Source organism: Protopterus annectens, chromosome 8.part0 (genome assembly GCF_019279795.1).
Source record: "Protopterus annectens isolate FY-2018-M chromosome 8.part0, PAN1.0, whole genome shotgun sequence".
Lineage (NCBI taxonomy): Eukaryota > Metazoa > Chordata > Ceratodontiformes > Protopteridae > Protopterus > Protopterus annectens.
In genome coordinates this window covers 1,227,949,277-1,227,951,439 of record NC_056741.1, presented here as the reverse complement: position 1 = coordinate 1,227,951,439, position 2,163 = coordinate 1,227,949,277, and the positions used below count along the sequence as shown (strand labels likewise).

The window sequence follows — 2,163 nt, the reverse complement described above, 5'->3', positions numbered from 1 at the left end:
GTGTGTGTGTGTGTGTGTGTATGCATATGTTTTATAAGTTTCTATATAATTTCTGCAAACTTGATCTGAGGTAACAGAGAGAGAGGGATTATGGGTAGAGGTAAAGCTTGAGCGTTTTTGGCTGGCATGGTAATGGCAGAGTTGGTTTTGATATCAGAACCAATCCCATCTGTCAAGGATGAATGATTTGACAACACAGATGGAATGTTATGGTAAGTACATAACTTCTTTTTTGCCTACATCTCAAGTAATTGTTTAATACAGGTATTTAAAAAAAATATTTTGGCCTGTTACGACAGCAAACCTACATATATTATTTTTTTTAATTCAGTTGTCTGGATCCTTTGGCAATTATGAATGACACGTAAACACTGCCCAAAAGGTGAATGTAGACCTCTCTTGGAATTTAACTGTGTAGGCTGGGTTCTTAACCCATTTTGCAATAGAATTGCCACATTTTCAGATGCCCAAATTGGGACAATTTTTGTAGAAACCTGAGATTTTGCAGGACAAAACAAACCCATGGCCAATGCAAAGTAAAGAACTTCACATTTTTTGTTCAAATAAAAGCTCACTCCTGCAGCATTTGAATTGCTTATGCTATTTTATACATTTAGGTTTCTCAGATACAAACTGTTTTATGCAGCCATCAAAGAAAACATAGGCCTACATACATACTGTAAATAGTTTTCTCTTTCTTAGTTAATATTTTGTATTAGAATGAGAATACTTTTGTCATTTTGTTGTCTCTATACCAACATTTGAAAAAAAAACGTAGGAAATATTTCTAGTCCTCAAATTTCAGGACATCTGCCATTCTTCATTTTCCCCCATAGGATACTGCCCAAAGAGGGGTAGGTGGTAATTTTATTTTGCACTGGCACCCTAAGCCCCTTATAGTTTATGTAACTAAATCAAGATAAAGCTAGAGTGATCAGCAACACATAGGCAATAATTTGGAGAACGGTAATGTTGGCGATTGGAATGAGTTATTATTTTAGCTTAGGAATCAAAGTATATCAATGCAATGCCGATTTATTAGTGATGGTACTACTTGTCGTCGGAAATTTGTAAATCTAGCAAGTGACAGAATAACAAGGTTAACGTGAGGGCAGTTGAGACGTACTATTTGCTATTTCAAGCTGCACAAAACACGTTACTTGTGCTAAAACAATATTACACAAGTAAAGCTTGAGACTGTGAAAGAAAACAAAAAAGCAGGGTTAAAATTAATGCAGATTGGTAAATGCATCATTCAGCCAACGCACAGTCGTAGCAAAACAATGACGTAGATCATCGAAGGAGCAGCGGGCGGAAGAACGGATTCTGTATTGTGGGTCGTAATTGGAGTGCTCATTTTTTCGTTTAGCAAGACTTGTTCGACGCCATTTTGTGGCAGTTTTGTTTGCTTTGCTAAGCTGCGTTAAGTGTGGGAGTACGGTACTGGAGTACAAATGCACGAGTAATACTTAAACATATATATTAACTACAAAGGCACGTTTTATATATAATAAGGTTAGTTGTCCTTTTATATTTGAAACACTGTTTATTTGACCCGGAAGTAAGCCCTCCGAAAAAAAGATCAGTTCTTCGTTGCATTAAAGTGAGTTTCTTACGTGTTTTTATATATATATATATATATATATATATATATATATATATATATAATCTGTAAGTAGGTCTATTCAGTGCAGTTTTTCTAGCCCATGTACGTTTTTTCAAGAGATGATGGTGACCGAGCATTCGCTTTTATAGTGCATACTCAGTTTTTATCGGTGCACAGTGCGTTTCTTGATGCTGTTCGTTATTCAGTTGTCTAATTTTGTTTCAAACCGTATGCATAACAATGGGAGTACTTCACTAGTGAAGTATGGCTTAAAATCAGTCCTAGGGCAGCCGGTGTCATAATGTTCAATTAGGCCCTGATTGAAAAGTTAGTGTTCTTGAACACGGATTGCATGTACAAATTATATCTCAGCTGCACATTTTGAACGTTGCATGGTTCCTTTTACGAATGGTGGAGGGTAAACTATTTGCATTGCAGTGGAAAGGTTTGTAAGATAATTTTATTGGGGCGTTAAGTTGAGGCTTTCCTGTTTCGTCCCCCGAAGAGTTTGCAGGTTACTGTCCGGGGTTGATTTGCGTTTTTGGTGCGATTTGATC

The 2,163-nt window shown here is 36.5% G+C and overlaps 1 protein-coding gene across 2 annotated transcripts in view; it reads left to right on the top strand.

The window, feature by feature from the left end:
- The first annotated feature begins 1,096 nt into the window (after positions 1 to 1,096).
- The window catches only part of LOC122809322 (RNA-binding protein 10-like), a 1,914,178-nt gene continuing 1,913,111 nt past the window's right edge, over positions 1,097 to 2,163 (top strand). The window contains exon 1 of one of the 2 annotated variants that reach the window (XM_044080723.1): positions 1,097 to 1,515. The gene's annotated coding sequence lies outside the window, so the exon portion shown is untranslated. The remainder of the gene's footprint in view (positions 1,516 to 2,163) is intronic. The other variant, XM_044080722.1, reaches the window with a different exon arrangement.